Source organism: Urocitellus parryii, chromosome 6 (assembly GCF_045843805.1).
Source record: "Urocitellus parryii isolate mUroPar1 chromosome 6, mUroPar1.hap1, whole genome shotgun sequence".
In the NCBI taxonomy this organism is placed as follows: Eukaryota; Metazoa; Chordata; class Mammalia; order Rodentia; family Sciuridae; genus Urocitellus; species Urocitellus parryii.
Window position 1 is genome coordinate 31859312 of NC_135536.1, and position 24686 is coordinate 31883997.

The 24686-nt window shown below is 38.6% G+C and overlaps 1 protein-coding gene across 8 annotated transcripts in view; it reads right to left on the bottom strand.

The window, feature by feature from the left end:
• Positions 1–21845, bottom strand: part of Hnrnpc (heterogeneous nuclear ribonucleoprotein C) — a 63546-nt gene extending 41701 nt beyond the window's left edge. For 3 of the 8 annotated variants that reach the window (XM_077800199.1, XM_077800197.1, XM_077800196.1), the window contains exon 1: positions 15217–15388. The gene's annotated coding sequence lies outside the window, so the exon portion shown is untranslated. Of the gene's footprint in view, positions 1–15216; positions 15775–15958; positions 15985–16311; positions 16456–19665; positions 19758–21064; positions 21110–21726 lie in introns of those variants that run through there. The other 5 variants (XM_077800191.1, XM_077800193.1, XM_077800192.1 and 2 more) reach the window with 5 other exon arrangements.
• Between the last annotated feature and the right edge of the window lie 2841 nt (positions 21846–24686).

Here is a 24686-nt window from a genome sequence, read left to right on the forward strand (position 1 = left end):
AAGCAACTCAGTGAGACACTGTCTCTAAATAAAATACAAATCAGGGCTAGGGATATGGCTCAGTGGTTAAGTGTCCCTGTGTCCATACCAAAAGAATAGAAGGACCCAGAAGTGAATCAGTATTAAATGATTTCCAGTTTATCAATCCAATGGAATACAATTATTTAAAATAGACACCATATTGGCAGAGAGATGTTCAAGATGTTAAAGAGCATATTCAATATCTAAATTATCTAGATTATACACCAAGGTGCTAACAAAGAATGAGGTGAAATGTTAGTGTTACACTATGTAATTTTTTCTTTCTCTAAGGATAACATGATATTATCTGGAACTTAATGATCATGATATACACCTAGCCTAAAGTGGAAAAAATCTTTTCTATAAATCCCAAAATATAAATTGGGAAAGTTGAACATTTCCCTTCCTCATAAACAATTCACATATGAAATCAAGGAAGAGTAAGTATCTCTAGGGCACCAAAAAGTTCACTGAATATTATACTCCACTAAGTCCCAACAAACATTTCTCTCTACATTCTCAACTTTCAGTTAAATGGCATGCATATCTGAGAGCTGCATCAAGCTTAAAAGTAACCAGACTTCATCATATATTTAACTAAGGCAGATTTTTGGTTGCACACTTGGGCTTTTTGTTGTTGTTGTTTTTAACTTGTGATCCTCCTGCCTCAGCCTCCAGAACCCCTGGAATTAAAGGTTTACACCACCATGCCCACCTGTTCTGTTTTTGAGAGACAGGATATCCCTAAATTCCCCAGGATGTCCTCAAACTTTTTTTTTCCTGCCTCAGCCTCCCAAATTGCTGGGATTACAGACCTGTGCTACCACACTTTATCATTTCTAAGAAAACTGGAAACCTGTGTGAATGACAATAAAAACATGGTGTACCATGAAAAGCCCCTATTGAGGAAAACAGCTTTACACTTGAGATCCATCTACTAAAATTTTAAGATCATAATCTAGAAATAAAGAAAAACAAAGCAATATGTTGATCTAGATAGTATATACACAGGAATTCGCTTTATAAGAATTCTTTTACATAAAAAAAGGAAAAATAACAGTTATTGTGACAGAGCTTTTATGAAAAATTACATTCTCTTAATGTGAATCCATCTACAGCAATCCATCTACAACTACGAACATAAAAATAAATAACTAAAATAAAGGTATTGTGTCCAATAACAGATTTTAAAAAACTAAAAAAAAATGAGAATGTTAATACGGAGGTCTTAGTCTGAATAGCAAGGGAGGAAAACACTTTTATGCTTTTTATTTGTATTTTTGTGGTAATAGGAACTAAACCTATGGGCACTCTTACAAGTGAGCTACCCACTGAGACCTTGTTTTGGGGGACAGGGTCTCCCTAAATTGGCTAGAGTGGCCTTGAATTCGGAATCCTCCAAATTTTGCACCTACCATGATTCACAAATGATTACAGATTCTGGTCATCGCCAAGAAATAGTATCTGTCTAAAAGCATATATTTCAAGTAATGCAGTGGCGCACACCTATAATCCTAGTGGTATTTGAGGTAGGTGAAACAAATTTAAAAGCAATCTAGAGCAACACCATGTGTCAAAATAAAAACAGGATGTGGCTAAGTTCCTGTGTGTCCCTGGATTGAATGCCTGGTCCCAAAGACAAAAAACTCAGATAATTAACCTATGCACATTTCAGAATGGTACACACATTTCTGATTACTAGCTTTCAGTTTTACCTTCTCCTATCCAGCTGGCTTAAATGTATTAATTATCTTTGTATATTTTAAGTCATTTCAAAATTTGTAGGTTATTTTTATAAACCACTACTTCAAAATTAAATAAGACGTGTACACAATAGTCCTTAAATTTTTTCCAAAACAATCAAAAACATTTGCTTGGCACTGGACCTCAGTAGCAGAAGGCTTGCTCAGCAGGTGTGAGGCACTGGGTTCAATCTTTAGCACGACATAATTTTATGGACATTACTTAGTAAAATCTCATTTTATTTATCCTCAATCCACGAAAAAGGATAGCAGTACTAACTATCAAGGAAAAAAGGGGCGGGGGCTTGTCTTAGGAACGAAAAGTACACTACAGAATTATGGAATTCCTCACTTAATACTCAAGAGTAGGATTTTAGGGCTATAATTTGTATTTGTTAACAGTGATAATGACTGCAGTCATTTATTGAAGTCAGTGATGGTGGTGCCTATCTGTAATTACCAGCAGCTCAGGGAAGATGAGACAGGAAGATTCCAAGTTGGAGGTCCCCTTAGCAACTTAGTGAGACCCTGTCTCAAAATAAAAAAAAAAAAAAATGGGATAGTTATAGTGGTAAATTGCCCTTGGGTTTAATTCCCAGTGCAAAAAAAAAAAAAAAAGAAAAAGAAAAGCAAATAATAGAGTGTAAATGCAGTAGGATTCACTAAAATTTGTTAAGGTTGGTAAAGTCCATGGAGATTCACATACTACTCTATTTTTGTGTATGTATAAAGTTTTTCCACAACTAAAAGAATAGTAGGAGACAGCATGGTGGCACAGGCCTAATCCCAAGATTATCAGTAGGAGGAAGCACAAGAACAGCCAACTTCAAGGCCAGCCTGGGCATGTCAGCAACTGTCTCAAAAAAAAGGTCTGGAGGGGGCTGGGGTTGTGGCTCAAGCGGTATCGCGCTCGCCTCGCATGCGTGCGGCCCGGGTTCGATCCTCAGCACCACATACCAACAAAGATGTTGTGTCCGCCGAGAACTAAATAAAATAAATATTAAAAATTCTCTCTCTCTCTCCCCTCTCTCCTCTCTCACTCTCTCTTTAAAAAAAAAAAAAAAAAAAAAAAAAGGTCTGGGGATGTAACTCCATGTTAGGATAGCGTGTCTATTATGTGCAAGGTCCTTGGTTCAATCTCTAGTATCCACACCCCCCATCCAAATGAACACAAAGACTATGCCTGTAGCTTAGTGGCAGGGTGCTTGCCAGGCCCTAGGATCAATTCAACACCACAAAAAAGTAACACCAAATATATTCATGTACACATGTGAATCCCAAACTGTACCCAGAGACAACCTGATAGCTGTATTTAGAAAATCCAGGAACATGTCCTTCTCTGAAAACATCTTATTATTCAATGACAAAACCCTTCAGACTATTAACAAGACAAGATCAAATCGTAAAGTAGAAGACAAAACAAGAAGTATAAGTGACCACTGTCAATAAGTAGGTAAATTCTTATCAACTTGCAAAGAACTGGGGGTTTTAAAGATTTATATGACCTTCATCAATTACACTTCTGGGGCTTGATTCTAAAATAATTAAAGGGCTGGAAATGTGGCTCAGTGTTGCTAACAAAAAAAATAAAATGAAGCTAACAAAGTCAGTCTTAATTTTCTCCTAATCTTATAATAATCTTATAATAATATATAATAATCTTATAATAGGCCCCCCTAGGGTCCAACTATAGAGTAAAATACAATGTTGATAAAATAATGTAATGATGCTATGGAATTTAACTTATTTTTTTATATCTGAATTTACTAACACAAATGTTCAGGTTAAATAGCAAAACATACCACATGGTAGAGCACATGCCTAGCATGTGTGAGACACTGGGTTCAATTCTCAGCACCACACATAAATAAATGAATAAAGGTCCATGCATCAAAAAAGAATAATATTTATGTGCCACATGAGATTCTCAAATATGTACAAAGAAACCTAGAACAGAAGAGCGCACACAAAAAAAAACTTTCATCTTTGGGTGACTTAAGTATGTCAGTTTTTGACTCATTTACATTTTCTAAGGGTTTATGAATAATTTAATTTGGATTAAAGTTATAATAAAGATGGGATAGCTTTCATTAAATTCACATTAAACAAGTCATGTGATTAAGTCATGTGATTAGTTGATCCTTCAAATTTCAGTAAAACTAAAGTTTAAACACTACACAAATGACAACTCTAGCATAATTGAGCTGGGAATGGTGGAACACCACTGTAATCCCAGCAGGATGGGAGGCTGAGACAGGAGGATCTGAAGTTGGAAACCACCCTCAACAATTTAGCAAGATTATAAGCAACCAAGTGAGACTGGATCATAACAAAAAGGAAAACTTTGAACTGTGCACTACAGTGGCTGTGGTGTAACACTTGCCTAAGTACATATGAGGCACAGGTGTGTTCAATCCTCAGTACCACATAAAAACAAACAAAACAAAACAATGTTTGGAGCATGATATCCCCTTTTAAAAAGAAACCTTTAAAAAAGTATTAGGAAGCTTTAGGGACTAAATGAGATAAGATAATCACCAAAGTGATGGCTTTTTAGAATGCTGGGGCAAAAATTGTTTAAAATGTACTCAAAACTATTCCTAGGGGCTGGGGATATGGCTCAAGCGGTAGCGCACTCGCCTGGCATGTGTGTGGCCCGGGTTCGATCCTCAGCACCACATACAAAGATGTTGTGTCCGCCAAATACTTAAAAAAATAAATGAATATTAAAAAATTCTGGGCTTGGGATGTGGTTCAAGCAGTAGCGCGCTTGTCTGGCATGCACCATATACAAAAATGTTGTGTCTGCCGAAAACTAAAAAATAAATATTTTTTAAAAAATATTTAAAAAAAAAAACTCTTCCTAGATATTATTCAAGAATGTCTAGAAAAGACTCTCTGGCTTGAGAGTTATATTAAATTTTTTTTATTTTTTTTTTTCACCAGGGATTGAACTCAGGGGCATTCAACCACTGAGCCACATCCCAAACATTCTTTTGTATTTTATTTAGAGACAGGGTCACACTGAATTCCTAAGTGCCTCACCACTGCTGAGAGTGGCTCTGAACTCAGGATCCTCCTGCCTCAGCCTCCCAGAGCTACTGGGATTACAGGTGTGTACCACCTTCCCCAGGAGGCATGCACGCAGCCCGGGTTCGATCCTCAGCACCACATACAAACAAAGATGTTGTGTCCGCCGAGAACTAAAAAATAAATATTAAAAAATTCTCTCTCTCTCTCCTCTCTCACTCTCTCTTTAAAAAAAAAAAAAAAGATGTTCTTGAATCTTAAACAGCTACCTCTTAGAAACAGGCAGGCTTTGACCTGTATAGCCCTATACCATATACAAGCAGATAAATGAGAAATTTTACTTCACTTATGTATGATGTGCCAAACCAATTAGATCAAACAGAAGAAAATTTTAAAAAGAAATAGGCATTCTTTTTTTTTAAGAGAGTGAGAGAGGGGGGGGGAGAGAGAGAGAGAGAGAGAGAGAGAGAATTTTTTTAATATCTATTTTTTAGTTCTCAGCGGACACAACATCTTTGTTGGTATGTGGTGCTGAGGATCGAACCCGGGCCGCACGCATGCCAGGCGAGCCTGCTAGTGCTTGAGCCACATCCCCCGCCCAGAAATAGGCATTCTTGCTGTGTGTGGTGGCACACACATAATACCTGCAGCTCAGAAAGCTGAGGTAGGAAGATACGAAGTTCAAAGTGAGCCTTAGCAAATTAGCAAGGCTCTGCCTCAAAATAAAAAATGGGCCAAGGATGTGGCTCAGTGGTTAAGTGTCCCTGGGTTCAGTTCCTAGTAGAAAAAAAAAAATTAAATTTAAAAAGGAAAAAGCCATGCTTTCTCACTGGCGAATAATTTTTCAAAAATAGCATGGTTTGACCAAATTTGTAGTGCATGTATATGAAAATTCTAACTTCAACAAAATCAAATTTTAAGGCTATTCGTTTCAAGTAGTAACACTGATTCTTTACTAACTCTCCTATGCAGACCATAGATGCTACTTATACAACACAGAATCAAAAGGTGACATACATATATACCATATATACAATAGGGAAGTTTTAAGTTTTTAAATTAGAAGCAATACTATGTTGTTTATTTTAATACTCAGTCTTTAGGTACTTACACAAAATGTTTCCTCATCCTTCTTAAAACCTATTTTCTTGCCCATGTTAATTATCTACCACCCATCTTTCTAGAAATCTCTCTATACCTTTACATACAAATAAACTCTGTAATTGGTGTGAGCTGGTTGGTAATTCACATTAAAAAGTTATTAGGAAGATGGGCTGGGGTTGTAGCTCTGTGGTAGTGCACTTGCCTACCACATGTGAGACACTGGGTTCAGTCCTCAGCACCACATAAAAACAAAAATAAAAGAATGTTTGGAGCATAATATCCCCTTTAAAAGAAAATCTTTTGGGGCTGGGATTGTGGCTCAGAACACTCGACCTGCATGGGAGTGACCCAGATTTGATCCTCAGCACCACAGAAAAAAATAAATTAATAAAGGCATTGTATTATGTCCATCTACACCTAAAAAAATTTTTTTAAAAAAAGTATCAGGAAGCTTTAAGGACTAAATAAGATAATCACCAAGGTGATGGCTTTGAGTAAAAACCTGAAGAACAGAGCCACATGTGTTGGCCCACACCTGTAATCCAAAAGGCTGCAAAGGCTGTAGCAGGATGATTGAAAGTTCTAAGCTAATCTCAGAAAATTGTTGAGGATCTAATTAACTTGGACTCACTCTCAATAACAAAAAAGGGTTAGGGATGTGGCTCAAGTGTTAACCTGGGTTGATCCCTGGCTACCTACCCACCAAAGGGGGTGGGGGACCCTTGCAAATGAGTAAGAAGAAAAACAAAGGCTGATGTATGAACATGTCTTTAAAATACATAAAGCCAGCCAGTGCTGACTGGAATACAGCATACCAACAGTAAAGTAGAAGGTGCACAACAGATCATGTAGGGTTGTGTCTTCTAAAACCAGTAAAATCTGACTTTAGTATAAAAACACACACCCAGTGAGTTTCAATTTTTTTTTTAAATACCAGAGATTTATACCAGCAGTACAACCACTGAGCTACATTCCAAGTCCTTTTTACTTTTTATTTTCAGACTGCATCTTGTACTAAATTGCTTAAGGCCTCATCAAATTACTGAGACTGACTCTGAACTTGCAGTCATCCTGCCTCAGTCTCTGGGATTAAAGAAATTGACTTGTCATCACACCAAGCAAAGCAATACCTTTTTACACACTGCTTTTTCAGGGAAAGGGATACTGGGAATTGAACCCAGGAGCACTTTCCAGTGAAATACCTCCTCAGCTCTTTTTAAATTTTCAAATGGGGCCTAAATTGCTGAGACCGGCCTGAAACTTGTCATCCATCCTCCTGCCTCAGTCTCCGGTCACTGTAATTACAAGTGTACCCCACCATAACCAGCTAAAAACTGTTGGCAGTAAAACAGAGGTACTTCCTACCATACAAATATATACACACACCTGCATGCGTGTATATACACATGCATTTTACACTTCCCTTCTAATTTCAATAGAACTTAATGCCGCAGTCTGGCTGGGCACAAAACACCACACACCTTGTAGATTCAAAGAGCAACTCTTTATTCCCAAACTCACACAGGCCCTCTACAACACGTTCTGGGGAAATCCACGTTCTGCTGCAAAATTCAGGTACTCCACCATACTTTGAATCCCAAATATTTTCTGAACTCAAGCAGCAGGATAAGCCCTATTCCCAGCAGGAATAACCTTAAACCTGGACCGGCCCTAAACCCAAGGAGCAGCATACTCCCTAAAACCTGATCCGCCCTAATCCAGTAGGATCCTCCTTAAACCCGGATCCACCCTGGTCCTTGAGCAGGGTCACCTTTCTCATACATGCAATATCACTTCAAACGTCCTTCCTCTAAGCAACATGGGGTACACTGGCAAGGAAATTGTCATACCTACTTGGCTAATGGCTCTCAGCAACTTTAAACACAATTGATGACATAATTCTGGCATTAAAAAAAAAGAAAAAACTTTTTTGAGCTGTGGGTGCTGGTGCACACCTATAACCCAGGTACTATGAAGGCTGAGAAAGGAGAAAACATTTATTCATTCTTCTCCAATAGTGTTTTGGCAGTACTGGGGAGTAATTCCAGTGGCACTCTACAACTAAGCCACATTCACAGTCAGACCCTCCTTCTAAAAAAATTTGAGAAGGGCCTCATTACCGTTGACTGGGCTGGACACCAATATGTGAATCTTGTGCCTCAGCTTCCTGATGGGATTAGACTCAAACAAACATGTTATTTCAATATGACATGCGGTTCTAACATGACAACCTAACATGACCAATCTAGCCACCACTTTGAGAACAAACAAAAGAAAGATAAACCTACTGCAAAAGATAATAAAGCACAAGAGACAATGGTGGGGGCTGGGGATGTGGCTCAAGCGGGAGGGCGCTCGCCTGACATGCCTGCGGCCCGGCACCACATACAAACAAAAGATGTTGTGTCCGCCGATAACTAAAAAATAAATATTAAAATTCTGTCTCTCTCTGCCTCTCTCAAAAAAAAAAGGAGGCAATGGTGGGTTGAAATTGCAGTAAGTGATGGCATTTTCAGTGGCACTTTAGCAGAATTACATCCCATCACTCTTTAAGACCCTTTTATTGTGGAGACTGGCTTTAAACTGTGACCCTCCTGCCTCAGCCTCCGGAGTTGCTGGTATGAATGTTGTATACCTCCAAGCCATGCTTTAATTCCATTCCAACAAGAGAGCTGCTGGCCTGGTATTCTAAAAGGCCAAAGGCCTCTTGATTAAAAGAGTCAAAGATGACTAACTAGGCCTAAGTAACATGATATTAAAGATTCATTAACTGAAAAAGGAAAAAGGAACTTCAGGAATATAACAACAGTCTAGTTTAATTTTAGGTTGATATATCTGGTATTCAAGAGATGTCAGGGAAGTAACTCCGTTAAGAAATAAATCAAGAGGGGGCCCAGGTTGTGGCTCAGTAGTAGAGCGCTTGTCCAGCATTCGAGAGGCGCCGGCACCACATAAAAATAAAAACAAATAAAATAAAGGTATTTTATCCATCTACAACTAAAATAATGATATTAAAAAAAGGAAAAAAAGAGAAATAAATCGAGAAGTACAGGCTGTTGATACAAGTCTGGAGATCATCTGCTTATATAATACATAAAATTATAAGAACCAATGAAGTTATACAGAAAAATAGAACTAAGCCACAGGACATTCAAACAGAAAAAGGAACAGCCACAAAAACAACAATCTGGGAGAACAATAAAAAAAAAATTCAGTCAGCAGGGTGCAGTTGTGTAAACCTGTAACCCCAGTGGCTTTGGAGGCTGCTGCAGGAGGACTGCAAGTGCAAAGTGAGCCTCAGCAACTTATTAAGGTGCTAAGCAACTCAGTGAGACCCTGCCTCCTAAAGGGCTAGCGATGTGGCTCAGTGGTTGAGTGCCCTGAGTTCAATCCTTGGTACCAAAAATAATATTTCATGGAGACAAACAAGGTACAACTGCCTGTAATCTCTGCAACTCAGTAGGCTACAATAAGGTGATCTCAGAGTTCAAAGCCAGTGTGGGCAATCTGACACAGAAGGAACAGCTTTCTTGACACCCTGTCTATGAAAATAAAAAGGGTTAGATACATGGCTCAGCATTCATCTAGCATGTATGGCCCTGTGTTCAATCCCCAGGAGTACTGTAAAAGATGCAAATTTAAAGACAAACATTATGAATATGGTAGTTACAAATTCTTCAAAAGCAGAAGTATACTGTCATGACCCTGTCCAGGTGCCAAAAAGAAAAAAGTCCCCAAGCACCACAAAAATAGCAAGCAAAATCTAAAGTAACAGTTTTTGTGGTCCTTTAATTAAGACTGTTTTCTACTCAACATGTCAAAAGTAATCCAATCTGTAATCTTACTGTCTAGGTTGAATCTGCTCCACTTAGGGTTACTCATTATGTCTAAATCTTGGGCAAATTATTTAAATTCTGTACTTCAACATTCTAAAATATGAAGGATAAAATCAAAATTATGTTACCAAAAATTAAGAATTGTTAATAGTGGGGCTGGGGTTGTGGCTCAGTGGTAGAGTGCTCACCTCGCACATGTGAGACCCTGGGTTCCATCCTCAGCACATTAAAAAAATAAACAAAAATATTTTTAAAAATTGCTGTAAAAATGTGGATGTGTAACCGATGTGATTCTTCAATCTGTATTTGGGGTAAAAATGGGAGTTCATAACCCACTTGAATCTAATGTATGAAATTCGATGTCAAGAGCTCTGTAATGTTTTGAACAACCAATAAAAAAATTGCTAGTAGTAACAGATACAATAAAGTGTTCAATTACAGGGTGAATATCCCTTACCCAAGATGTTTGGGACCTTCAGATTTTGGGTTTTTAAATTCTTGCACAGACCATCAATTCAGTACACTTTATATGAAAATCCAAAAGCTTAAGCATCATGTTAGGCTCAAACTTTTCAAATTTTGGATTTTCAGGTTTTAAGAAAAGGGATGTTGAACCTGTTATTACTTTCCTCAGGATGCAATGCATATTCTATTACCGTTCTCCTGAATCAGAAAGCAATTAATTGGGTATTACAAAAATAACTAGTAATCTCCTAATGTCTTATCAGTTGTCCATCTGTCACCTTCTCTGCCATCACTAATTACATTTGCTGATAATACAAAAAAAAAAACCTGAAGAAAAACCACCCAGTATGCTTAGTCCTATTTTCTTCAAGAGTTTAAAATAAGGGGCTGGGGATGTGGCTCAAGCGGTAGCGTGCTCGCCTGGCATGCGTGCGACCCGGGTTCGATCCTCAGCACCACATACCAACAAAGATGTTGTGTCCGCCGAGAACTAAAAAATAAATATTAAAAAAAAAAAATAAAAAATAAATAAAATAAAATAGGGCTGGGGTTGTGCTCAGTGGTAGAGTGCTTGCCTGGCATGCGTGACACACTGGGTTCAATCCTCAACACCATATAAAAGTAAAATTAAAATACCTAAAACAAAGTAAATTTTTTTATAAAAAGTTTAAAACTGCCTACTTTTGTATGTCTACCATGCCTATCTACACTTAGTCCTCATGACTAACATCTCCCAGACTATAGACAGAATGTAGTTCCTGACAAATAAATCTCTCTTCTCCAAAATCTCTCCTGATTCTTCTTTTGACAGATAATCTAGACCTGAAACTTGACCTTCCAAGGCCCTATATTATGAATATCTGATTCCTGCATCTCTTATTCTATGCATTTTCTTCCTTCTGTGGTACTGAAAAACTAATCCCAGAGATGCTCTACATTGAGCTACACAGCCAGGCCTTTTATTGAGACAAGGTCTCATTAAGTCACTCTGACAGGTTTTGAACTTGCCATCCTCATGCCTCAGTCTCTAGAGTAGCTGGGATCTCATGCAGCTGTGTGCTACTATTTTTCAGGAATTAATTATTGCTCCCCATTATCTGTGCCTTCTCATGATATTCCAGACCTCAAGCTTCACCCTTAGCTCCTTTACCATCATCCCTCCACTTCTGTTACCTACACTTGTTTTTCTATTTTCTCATCCATAATAGCATATTTTCTGCTGGGGATGTGGCTCAAGCGGTAGCGCGCTTGCCTGCCATGCGTGCGGCCTGGGTTCGATCCTCAGCACCACATACCAAAGATGTTGTGTCCGCCGAGAAGTAAAAAAAAAAAAAAAGAATAAAAAAAAATAGCATATTTTCTTCTCTCTCCATGGATCAAAACTACAATAATTATTGTTTGTATCTCCAAGAGGAAAAGGCTTAATCAGCTGCTTATATGCCCAAATCTAACAATTTTCAGTGTAAAAACTCTGAATTGTTTCATGAATCAACATTTCTACTTTAATATCTCATGAATACTTAAAAAAAAAAAGAAGAGGGACTTGGGTGTGGCTCAGAGATGGAGAAATCATCTAGCACACATGGGGTGCTTGCTGGGTTTGATCCTCATCACCACATAAAAAATGAAGATATTGTGTCCACCTACATAACTATGGGACAGATATTATTTAAAAAAAAAAAAACCAACAGCAGGCCATGGTAGCATCCGCCTATAATCCCAGTGGCTTGGGAGGCTGAGACAGGAAAACCTTGTGTTCAAAGCCAGAAACTGCCAGGTCCTAAGCAACTCAGTGAGACCCCATCTCTAAATAAAATAGGGCTGGGGTTGTAGCTCAATGGTTTAGTGCTGGAGTTCAATCCCCAGTAACAACCCCGCCCAAAATCAATTATTTTAGACAGCCAGGCAAAGTGGCACATTACTTGTAATTCCAGTGACTTCAGAAGCTAAGGCAGAAGGATGCCAAGTTCAAGACCAGCCTCAGCAACTTAGCACAATACTATCTCAAAATAAAAGGACTGGGGATATAGTTCAATAGTAAAGCACCCTTGGGCTGGATCCCCAGTATCCCAAATTTATTAACAACAAAAAAAAGATTTTAGACTTTTCCACACCTTCCTATTTTTTAGAGGGAGGGAGGGGGTTGGCAAATAGGGGATTTAACATAGAGGTGCTTAATACTGAGCCACATGCCCTGTGCTTTTTGAACTAAGTTCTCACTAAATTGAGGAGGCTGGCCTTGAACTTGCCATCCTCCTGCCTCAACTACCCAGTTCCTGGGATTACAGGCATGGGCTGATTGTAATTCTAACTTGCTCACCTTGTTTTCTTTCTCTACCCCCTTATTGGAAGTTAGAATCCCAGTCATATCAAATTTTACTTTTTCTTTTCCAATTAGATCCACTACCAAAACTTCACAGTTAACCCTCTGATATCTAATCCCTTTGACATGCCAGGCCAGGTAACAGGTAATCCCACCCTGTACTGGAGACTGACCCCAGGGCATTTTACTAATGAGCTACATCCCAAAGCCTTTTTGTTATTTTGAGATAGTCTCACTTAATTGCAGTGTTTGGCCACTTGTAATCCTCCTTTCCTTGGCCTCTCAATGCAAGCCTGTGCCACTGTGATAAGCTGCTTTCTTGGATTTTAAGAGCTTCCCTTTGGACCAAGGAGTTTCAGCCTCATTTTCCTCAAAACACATCTCCACACTACTTTAAGAATTACAGGGCTGGGGATGTGGCTCAAGCGCTCGCCTGGCATGCGTGCAGCCCGGGTTCGATCCTCAGCACCACATACCAAAGATGTTGTGTCCGCCGAGAACTAAAAAATAAATATTAAAAATTCTCTCTCTCTCTCTCTCCTCTCTCTCTCTTTAAAAAAAAAAAATATATAAAAAAAAAAGAATTACATTCCTGAAAATAAAAACCTGATGTGACTTCCCATTTCAGAATTTTTCACTGACTCACTACTGGATAAAATACAAACTCCTGGCAATGTACTAAAATTTTTATGATCTGGCCTTAAAGTTCGGTTCCTTTAACTTCCTCTAAGAGCATTCCCTGATCTCTTAATATTCTATCAGGTATGCATTTTCACATGCTTCTACACAATGTATTGCTCATTCTTATTCATGTTGCTACTAAGTTCAAGTGTCTCCCTTAACAAGACTATCCCAAAACAGGAATTATACTTTTTTATCTCTAAAACCAGGAAAAACGAATGCATTTGTAAAGCTAACAAGAAATAAATCAAACCAAATCTATAGTAATCGTGTGCCACATCAGAAGGAAGTGATAACTTCAATACAATGGACAATATCAATAAAATTTGGACCTCTAAAAAAAATTCCAAACTGGGTGTGTAGCAAAGTAGCAGAGCGTATGCCCAGCATACTCAAGGCTCTGGGACCAATCCCCAGCACCACACAGAAACACTCCATTTTGCTTCCCTACCTCAGGATCTTCTGCTTTGACTTTCTCCCATTCTATTTTGCTTTGAGGCTATCTAATAATGTATTCACTTTATACCTGTTTTCCTCTTTAGGTCCAAGTATGTAAACAAGGAAAAGTATGTAAAAAAGGAAACAAGTATGTAATTTGACCTAGCACCACAGCACTGTATAGTCCTTTAAAATATATCATTCTACTTATCCTCCACATCAAAATATGTGAGAACTCTAAAAATTAAAATATTTTGCTGTAATCAGCAAAACACATCAATTAACTTTTTTTTCTCCCCATACTGGGGATTAAATCCAGAGAACTCTACCACTCATATACAACTTTAGCCCTTTTCAGTTTCTTTGGTACCACGGACTTAACCACTGAGCCACATCCAACTCTTTGAGACAGGGTTTTGCTAAATTGCAGAGACTGGCTTTGAACTTGCAATCCTCTTGCCTCAGCCTCCCATTTCACCGGGATTAAAGGCATGTGCCACAACACAAGACTCTTCAGCCCTTTTTGAAAAATGTCTGTCTCAAACTGGTTTCAAATTTGCTGTTCTACCCAGTCACTGGTGTTAACAAGCGTACCACTACAAATGATTTAAAAGTTGTAACTCCCATTATTCATGTCTTTATTAAATGTTATTCTTATAAATACTCAGGATTCATCCCTTCCTATTACATTAGGGAACACATTGGATTGCCCACTAGCCTGCCGAGCCTCAATTCTCACTGGAAAAGGGGTGAAGTCTAGATCCTTTTTTTGGTACTGGGCATTGAACCCGAGGGCACTTAACCACTGAGCCACATCCCCAGCCCTTTTAGAGACAGGGTATCACCAAGTTGCTGTGGCTGACTTTGAACTTGAGATCCTCATGCCTCAAAATCCCCAGCTGCTGGGATTCCAGGCGTGTTGGAATTACCATACCTGGCCCCTTTCCTCATATTCTTAAAAACTTTTCAGTGATAGCTTCCTAACATTAGAGCTTATCTCGTGGTTTGATTCATGTTAAATGTAAATGAGATAATGCAGTCCAAAATTACTGTCATAAACCCAGATTGCTCTAAATGACAGACTGTCCTCACTAATTTGCAGTTATCTAAGAAAAAGACTGCCTAATGTCCTCATCTTGTTATTAATCATTAAAACAAGTCATTTTCATTGTAAATTACAGGTAAACTTCAGCTGTCATATTTATCAAAAAATTCTTGGGCTGGGGATGTGGCTCAAGCGGTAGCGCGCTTGCCTGGCATGCGCAGGGCACTGGGTTCGATCCTCAGCACCACATAAAAATAAAGATGTTGTGTCCACCAAAAACTTAAAAAATAAATATTAAAAAATTCTCTTTAAAAAAAATTTCTCCAATCAGCCCAAATTATGAATACATCATTATTCAACTATTAGTTTTACAAATAACTTAGGCTGCCTCCATTGGGAGTCATATCAAGCTATACACACTAAGGGCTTATCCCAACACTTCCAGAGACACTGACCTACACCACATCCACTAAATTTAAATCTCTACTTCCTATTCTTTGCATGAAACCAAGTGGACCTCACACCTCTTACCATCACCCAGGAAGGGTGTGCATCTGATCCGAAGGCCCCCCTGGCTCCAGGTCATCCTGGCTGATGCTGCTCCAGGCTGGGCATCCATGTTGCTGCAGCTTGTGGTTTGTGAGGGGTAGTGTACAGGAAAAGCAGGATGGGATTTCAAGGGAAAGAGGAGGAAGATGGCTTTCTGGGAAAATGCCATCATCATTATAGGTGTTAAGTAGTACCACACACATTTTATTGCAGCACAGTTTAAAAATTTAACAAATTAAAGATTAAAAATAAAAAAACAAAAATAAAAAAAATTAAAAATACAGACGTCCAGAGATGCTCTAAAACAGTTAAGTTAAAGATCAGGAAAAATAAGGTCACAGACTTAACAGCCAGTAAAATTATTTCCAGTGTGGGGAAGGGGTTGAGGACAAGGGTGGGGTTGGGAGAGAAAAGGTTTATGTGATCAATCCACTTAAAAATGCTAATGCCTTCACTCTCTCTCCCAAGATACAAAACTCCAAAGTCAATCAGGAGGCCGAAGAAATTCTTATGAACATTCAGAAAAACTCGATTTTAATCCGGTTAAAAATCATCAGTGTCATTATCATCATCATCATCACCATCATAAGTATATAATAATAATAATAATAATAATAATAATAATAATAATAATAAATAATAATAATAATAACTAGTAACAACAATAAAAAGGAAATCAGCGGAAAGTCAGGAAAAATGTAAAAAAAAAATTGGAATAACTTACTGTAGCTGAAGATCAAAAAAATCTCACTGTAAAAAAACAAAAATAAAAATAGCCCAGATTAGAAAAACGGGAGGTGCAAAAATGTTAAGTCAGTAAAGTTCATTTCTTTTTTTCTTTCCAAAAGCAGTTTCCACAAAAACCGCAAGGGTAATGTTCTCAGTAGCAGACAAGCAAAGCCCTTTCCACATCATCAATCAATCTTAAAAATACGCGAGGAAGTATAGAGGTCAGTTTATGAGAGGCTAAAAGGCTCCTCCTCCTCTAACCCAACTGCTGCAGAAAAAATAGAAATAGAAATTTTAAAAATTACATCTGAAATCCAGGTCCCGTTTTTGGAAATTTAAAAAAAACACCTGTAAATTTGCTGTAGTGCACACCAAGTTGCATCCTTATGTTTAAAATGTCTTTATAAAATCATTTTGGAATGGGAATGTGTGTGTTCTGGAAGGGTGGGGGAGGGAGGTTAAAAATCAAAGCTGAGCTCCAGTGAGTAGGGATGGGGTTCGCCTTGCTGCCCTGTGAAAGGAGAAGGGACAGATTGAGTCAGAGTTCCTCAGAAATGTTGTGCCCTAAACCCCCAAGACAGAAACATCTGTCTATTGCATCTAACACATTTTGGTAAGCATTAACATTTCACTGGAATGGGGTAAGCCTTGATAAGCATTATCACTGCTACCAGTGACTGTATTTACAGTTCAACATCAATAGATGGCCAAATAACTAAATACATGTCAGAGTCCCCTTAGGGGGCTCTGAAGAGAGTATACATATGAACAAGTCATCTCAATAATCTTCAGTTTGGGCACGAAAAATACAAAAAAAAAGTAGGCCAACAAATGGAGATGAAAAAGTGAGCAAATATCAAATACTGAGGTTATGAAGGTAAGCAGACTCATGTACTTTTCTTGAGTAATATGGACTGAATGTGAATGGTCTATCATGAAGATATGAACTAAAGATGAGTTACCTACTCTCAAAACCAATGAGTGATCAAACCAAAAGGCCTAATGAGGTTCTACAGTTAGGGGGAAAGGTATTTTTAAATAAGGAGCCCATTTAGTCCACTCACTGACAAATGAAAAACGATACAGATGGAAAAAAAATTAACTATTGTGGCTACTGAATATTTAATGTAATAAAACATGTGAAATAAAACTATGGTCTTTACAGAATGGTTCTGTGTGTTTTTTTTATCTAGTATAGTGAATTGGAAGACTCTTGATACATAATACCATACTAAAATAAATTACACATGACACAATGGGTGTTTCATCAGTTAAAGGAATTGGACTGTAGCTAATACGAGTAAGCATGAATTGGTTGCAGTCATATTTCCATACTGTCATATGGTCTTGTTCTCCCTAAATTTGAGTAAACTATAAAAATTTTAACCTGACCTTTGAAAATGTGTTCCTTGAGCCAAATATGTAATGAAAGACTACAGCAACAGAACAGGTAATAAAATTCAGATTTTTAACTAAATTTTTAAAAAGCAGACATGTTTACATATGACATACTTTTATATTTAATGGGTAATAGTGTACAAATGTAAATACTATAGAAAATGTTAAATACTATAGAGAATGTACGTTTGAATATTATCCCCTTCAAGTCAGTATTGAAATTACTGTGGAACACTCCTGTGTGGAATCATGTTCTGAACCTGGTAAAAAAATTTGTCAGAATGTTAAATTTATGGCTTGTCCACAAACACTGCAAGACACACCCTTAAAAAGCATGAAAAGAAAGCATTTACATTTCTCAATGCCAAGAAAATACCGTCCTTTAATATGTTAATCAAGACACCACCACACCATACCATGAAAATCTATTGCAAAGCTTTTCTATTAGGAGTTATCACAGATCAGTCAAAACCCATTAAGTCTGGATTCCTTCTTCTAAAATGGTATTCTCAAAGTGACTTATGCCAACCAATAGCATGAATGTCATCACTTGGCACTCACTAGAAATGCAAATTACAAGGCACCATCTGAATTAATTAGAAACTGGTGGGAGACCCAGCAGTTCAACTTGTCTTCAACTTGTCTTCTAGTTAATCCTGTGTTTGAGATTCATTGTGAATATTTGAGGAAACCTTACCCCCTAATCAATTCCTTAAAGTGCCTTACCTTTCCAGTGTATCAACTGTCACAATGCTTGAAATGTTTTCCTGATCTAATATAAACAAACCCCCAAAAATGTAACCCTCCTTTCACAGTAAATATACCAGAGGAGTCAAAACCCAATGGTAATCTTTTTTCCTTTTATAAATGCAAACATTTCAGCATCTAAAACAGTACCTGCAGTTATGCTATACCTAACATTTCTGGTTTTCACAAATCAGAAAAATAAATCTAATACATGCAAGCAAACTATAACCTCCTGTTTCCAATGACAATGAACACATAAATATTAAGCAAGAACAAACAATGCTCCCAAAAACAAATATTAGCCTGGAATGATACCAGAATTCCAGATACTCAGAGGCTGAGGTAGGAGGATCACAAAGTTTCAAGGTCAGCCTTAGCAACTTAGTGAAGGTCTAAACATCTTAGGAAAACTGTCTCAAAATAAAACATTAAAAACCCTGGGGTTGTAGTTCAGTGGCTAAGTACCCTGGGTTCAATCCCAGGTCACCCCCCTCCAAAATGGCCTAATAAAATTTCGAAGACTGACATACAGTTTTTATGGTCAGTTGCTAATATTAATTACTAATTTAGAAAATTGCTTTTATTTTTTCAGTACTGGGGATTGAACCCAGGGGTGCTTTACCAACCTTCAACCCTAGCCTTTTTAAATTTTAAGAGTCTCAGCTGAAGATAGCCTCGGGAATACCACTATACCCAACCAGAAAACTGGTTTTAATAAAAACTTTTTCCACTTTCCAGTCTTCTGGAAACAAGGTGATTTGCATTAGAGAAATTAAAATAAGAGCTGGGCGCCTTGGCACACAGAGAATTGTAGGTTCAAAGCCAGCCTTAGCAAAAGCCAGGTGCTAAGCAACTTAAGACTCTGTCTCTAAAGAAAATGCAAAATAGGGCTGGGGAGGTGGCTCAGTGGTCCAGTGCCAGGGAGTTCAATCTCTGGTACCCCCCAAAAGAAGAAATTAAAATACAGTCTAAGCCCCCTGATTTAACAGCTATAAAACTCAAATCTAGAAGTTCCACTGATATGCCTGACATAACAGATGCGATGAGCAAGATAAAATTCAGTTCTCCAAACCCCTAAGCCAGGATTCTTTCCACTGTTATACTCCCTAGTTAAAATCTCTCACAATCAACACTTCATTTTCCCCTCTTTTTGTAGTACTTTACCACTAAATTGCACCCCTCTCTTTTTCTTGAGACAGTGTCTTAAGTTGTTGAGGCTGGCCTTGAACTTGTAATCAATCCTCCTGCCTCAACCTCTGGGATTTCAAACGTGCATCCCTGAACCTGGCAATTTAACTACTGATCTTTTACAACTAGCTATTTCGGAATTTATTCCTTGCTTGTTCCTAACAGTCATTTTATCTCAAATGATATCACATATTACGTCAAAACCTCTAGAGATCTAATTACAAACATAAGCAATATTTAAATTCTCTACAGAAGTAATAGCAACCACCATTAATTATTACCAAGAATGACTCAAGCATAACAAGATCTGAAGACCTACAACTTGTCATCCTTCCTAAACCCTTCCTCTGAGTACAATCAGATTCTTACCTAGTTGAGAAAACATCTAGAATGGTTCGATAGTCTGTGGCTAGAGCTCCTGATATACTTTTTTTTCCTTGATTACATGTGAATATCCATTTCTAACAAGTCAAGGGAAGAAAAGTACCCTTGAATTAATTTCAATTTTTATCAGCAACTTTCTTACATTCTAATTTCTGACATCTACCAATATTTTTGATAGGTAATCAATTACAGCCCTTAACCTCATTTCTCTTCTTTTGCAGCACTAGAGATTGAACCCAGTCCTTACATGTATAGGCTAGCCCTTTTAAGACTGAGCCACATCCCCAGCCCTTTTTGAGAGGGTTCTCCTAAGTTGTGCAGACTTGGATCTTCCCATCTCAGCCTCCCCAGTAGACAGGGTAAAAGGAAGGCAAGACCACACCTTACCTTGGTTTCTGACTATTCAGCAGTGATAAATTTTTAAGCCCACGAATAATACACGTTTAGGCTTTCAAAAAGTCTTCGCCCTTACCCATATCAAACTGTTTCCTTAAATTAATGTATTAGCTTAAACTGTGATTAATGATATTAGTTTTTGTTTAAAAAAAGTAATGATAAATCATATGCAAGGATTTTTTTAAAATGTGATTTCCCAGATAGGCCAATGTGATACTACTTTAGTTATTATTTAAAGGGTGATGCTGAGGACTTTACCCAGGGTGTACTACAAGTTAAGCATGTGCTCTACCACTGAACTACACCTGGGACCCATATTCTTTTTATGTTAGCCAATATTACAATGAGGTTTCAGCATTTGGCAGATAATAAGCACTACAATACTTGGCTTAATAAAAAGTAGCTGTGCATTACTGCCCAAGTTCAAATGTACAGAATTAATGGACAATATCTTGAAGGGTCAAATTTTAATTCTGTCGTCATAGCAAGTTACATTAATAACAAACCAAAGTCTGGTAATTTTTTTTCCCCCCAAGTCCAGGAGTTTTAGGAATTTCCAGTTACCAAAGAGTTTCTGTAACTGTTTCTCCTGAATTAGAATATAGGGTTTTTGGGGCTGGGGATGTGGCTCAAGCGGTAGCGCGCTCGCCTAGCATGCGTGCGGCCCGAGTTCGATCCTCAGCACCACATACAAACTAAGATATTGTGTCCGCCAAAAACTAAACATACAAACTAAGATGTTGTGTCCGCCAAATACTAAACAATAAACACTTAAAAAATTCTCTCTCTCTCTCCCACTCTCTCTCTCTTTAAAAAAAAAAAAAATAGAATATAGGGTTTTAGTACCTAGTGTTCCAATAACTAGGTAAAACTACTTGACCTACCTAACATCAAATTCCTTAGTAGTTCTGCTACTGGTTTAATATAATACTGTCAACCAATACTCTTAATGCCTCAGTTCCTGTCTGAGAAAGATATTAATACCTACCTCAGCAAAGATCCACTAACTTATATATTTCAAGTGATTTGTAACCTGCAGATAAAAAAGTCAGCTGTAATTATTACTGTTAAATATAAACAATATTTCCTTTAACAAACAGTTATAAGTAAATACTTGGAGATCCAGCATTTGCTCAGCGAAAAATGAAAAGTAACCGGTAAAAATACTAAATCTATTGTTAAAATATTATTCCTATGCCATGTGGCATGTTCCGGAATTTATAAAATTCGCCATACCTCTACCCGTCCTCATCCCCCCCCGCCCAATTTTTAAATTTAAGGCAATGTTATTAAAAAGCACCAATTATACATTAACTGCAATTATATTATGAGCCTCTCGGTCTTCACTTTCGTTATCTCGGGAGTCCTGACGGTCGTAGAAAATGAAAGGGAAAGAAGCCGTTAAACACACTAGAGCGAAAAAAGCACATTTTTCTTGCCGAGAGTAGCCTAAAGGACACTAGGTTAAATCTACGCAGAGGCTGAGGCCCGTAAACTCTCTCCCGCTCCAGACCTAATCCCCATTGCAGAAAAAATAAATGCGGGCCTGGTTACTCTGCGGAGGGGAAGGTTCCCTCGTCTTTTCTCCCACACCCTTTCGGTCTCCCTAAAAAACCCAGCGCCCCCACTGCGTCCACCCCCTCCACTTACCAGGAGGGGGAGGGAGAAGAGATTCGATTCTGAATCTCCTACTCCCAGATTCTATATGAAGAAGTCGACCGCTGCTCGAGGTCAGCAAGGCGGCCGCAACCGCTCAGCCTTCGTCTCTTCACAAAATGGCCCCCGAGTCTCCTCTGCCGCCGAGGCGAAGACCTAAACCCCGCCTCCCTCCCAAGAACCTTCCTATTGGCTGTTCCTCTTCTCGCTCCTGCTCCTAAATAGACAGTACTACCGCTTTTCACAATTCTGTCCAATCACAATCAGAAGTGGGTTAGTCCAAGTCGGAGAATTTCCACATGCGTGACAGAAACTAGTTTGTAACTGGCTACTATTCCTGTCATTTAGTGCTTGAGGAATGTTTATTGGCCACTGTACCAGACGAAGCGCCGGGTGGAAACTCGCCTTTGTATAGCGTACCGCTTCGCATCCGGGTATCCAGGAGCTCTGACTGGCGGCCGCATTGTCCTATCTCTGATTTTTAGAGTTCCTAGTAAAAGGTCCGCCCAGATCTCAGAATTCCCGCGGCGCGGGGGCAGGGAAGGGTTAGGGTGTAGCCAGGTACCGGGCGCAAAAGGACCTGCCCTAGCCTCGGGCATAGGAAAAAGAAAAGGCGCCAAATGAGGCCTCCGCCATGCCGCGTGGATAAAAAAAAACACTGTCTTTGGAGTCAAAAGGGAGCATTGATAACTAGACCGTGTTAAAATTGAGAAAACTAACCAGACTTGCAGTTTTTCCAATGCCAGATCCCTTCTCGTTTCCAAACTCAGCTGCCTCCTGGACTTCTTAAAATGTTTGGCCTCCCAAACTCCAGCCCCTAATCTAGTCTAACTTGTTTCACTCATGAATATACAAACCAACCATTTTGGCCTACCTCTCCAAACGTGGTCTCTTAATTCTCATCCTGAAATGGGGCTGTCTCCCACTTAACCCGCTTTCTGTTCTCTCCTGCCAGTCCCTCTTGTTATATTTTAGGAAGCTTGCACACATTGGACTTGCTCCTGCTCTGCTCAGAAAAGGAAGCCTTTTGTGTGCTGCTCTTAGGGAAGATTTCATTTATTATTAAGTAGATACAGTAAGATACAAAGCACTGTCTGGGTAGTGTAATTTCATTTGTATGCTTCTTTTTTGAACCCACTATTTGAACTCAGGTGCCTAATCACTGAGCCATATCCCCATTCCCTTTTTATTTTTGTTATTTTGAGACAGGGTCTTTCTAAGTTGAGAGACATGTGTACATATATGAAGGCAGTTATATGTGCTCGTTTTGCATTAATTCTAAATTCCAGAGAAAGAAGGCTAGCTCTATTTTTTTTTTTCTTTTTCTTTTTTCCCCTTTAAGCAAGGATTGAATGAACCCAGAGCATTTAACCAGAGTCACATTCGCAGTATGTTGTTTTTGTTGTTGTTGTTTTTGAGACAGGTTCTCCTTAAACTGATTAGGGTCTTGCTAAATTGCTTGCTAATTGCCCTGAACTTGGGATCCTCCTGCCTCAACCTCCTTAGTCGCTGGGATTACAGGCATGCAGCCCCACACCTGACTAGCTCTTAAGTCTGGGGGAGAGAAACTTTTTAACTTTTTCATTGGTATCCCTTTCCATACCATGTGGATTCCGCCCCCGCCCCCTATATTGCGTTAAACTAAAAAGTAAAAACAAGAGACTTGGTAGGAGCCGGATGTGGTGCCCCTTGCCTGTAATTCCAGCGACTCTGAAGGCTGAGACAGGAGGATTCGACTTAACATGGGAGGAAAAAAATATACTAAAGGCTTAAGAGTGGTTTTCACCTGATGGGGCTATTATATGTGATTTTTGTTTGTTCTTTCTTTTTTTTTTTTTTTCTTTTTCTTTTGAGATGGAGTGTCCCGGGTTTCCCAGGCTATCTTTGAATTTGCAGTCCTTCTGTCTCAGCCTCTCCAATAGCTGGGATCACAGGCAGGAGCCACTATGCTGTCCAGCCACTATGCTGGACATATGACAGTGTGCGCGCACACTTTTTTATATTTTCTTAATCATTTATTTTGAATCAGTAGGGAAACATCTGACAAGTGCTTAAAGCCTCATCTGAATTGCCACATTGCAGTTTATTTCAAAGAACTTCATAACACTGGCATGAGGCAGGAAGAGGGAAAAAATAGGTAGAGACATAAAAGAAGGACAAGAAAGGGCTAGGGTTGTGGCTTAGTGGCAGAGTGCCTGTCTCATACATGTGAGGCACTGGGTTTGGTCTTCAGCACCACATGAAAATAAATAAACAAAATAAAGATATTGCGTCCATCTATAACTAAAAAACATTTTTAAAAAAGGACCAAAAAAACCTACATTCTAATTCAGAAGTTTGTACTTCTGGTGGCCTGTCATTCCTAACACCAGTCTGACTACCAACCTTTAACTCCCAAATTCCTCAGAAATCTGTAAATCTACCTGTAAACTGTTAGTTAACCCCCAATAAATATATTAAGTAAAGAGAGGTACAAAATTTTGAGAAATATATAATTTAGGGGATTTGCAGTGTTATCTATTGCTCAGATGATAGAGATCACATTGGCCTAAAGATCCTGAGATTGACCCTACCACCATAATCATATTGACATCACCAGACTATTATTTCTACATATTCTCCCATACCTGCCCCTTAAAAGAACAACCAGGAAAACAGAAAATGCAACTGTCACTCTAGAGAAGGCTGGCATTTACCCATTAATGTGTGTATTTCTTGCTGTAGCCCCAAAGACACCCCTCCCTTGAGATTGTCTGTGTTTTCCCTTGAATATTAGTCTACTATGACTCTTACTAGTGCATGCTGAAATTCTTTTCTGTTAAGTAACCCAACGGTGCTACATACCCTGGGTCAAATTCCTCCTTCTCTCTGGGAACTCCTCCAGGGATCTCTTCTGTAACAACACTGTGGTTAATTTTACACTCTTCTCTTCTCCTGGAGAGTAAGTTTTTTTT